General features: G+C 50.5%; 1 long non-coding RNA gene across 1 annotated transcript in view; it reads right to left on the reverse strand.

Annotated features, from left to right (window-relative positions):
* LOC108791170 overlaps positions 1 to 276 on the reverse strand; it is a 73,402-nt gene extending 73,126 nt beyond the window's left edge. Inside the window, exon 1 of the long non-coding RNA XR_001941487.1 lies at positions 161 to 276. This is a non-coding gene — a long non-coding RNA (uncharacterized LOC108791170). The remainder of the gene's footprint in view (positions 1 to 160) is intronic.
* Between the last annotated feature and the right edge of the window lie 7 nt (positions 277 to 283).

Genomic DNA, 283 nt, shown 5'->3' on the forward strand with positions numbered 1-283 from the left:
GGTTGATTCAATTAGATTTGGCATTTTTGCACACAGTAAAACAACATACAGAGCTGGACACCCATGCCAACACAGTAAATGCCCTCCTGCAGGGCAAAATGTGTGTGTGGTTATTCTGCAGCACAGCAAAGCGGGGGCATTTAAAGAGAGGTGCACTCACCACAGGAGGGCATGTCCGGGGTGCAGTCCTGGGGGTGTTGCTCCTCTTCCTGGGCTCCTCTCCCTCTTTTTTTATATATTTTTTGCTTCTTCCCAGAACCTCTCCCTCTCCTCTCCGGCTGCC

Source organism: Nanorana parkeri, unplaced genomic scaffold (genome assembly GCF_000935625.1).
Source record: "Nanorana parkeri isolate BGI_ZX_2015 unplaced genomic scaffold, ASM93562v1 scaffold530, whole genome shotgun sequence".
NCBI classification, from domain to species: Eukaryota; Metazoa; Chordata; class Amphibia; order Anura; family Dicroglossidae; genus Nanorana; species Nanorana parkeri.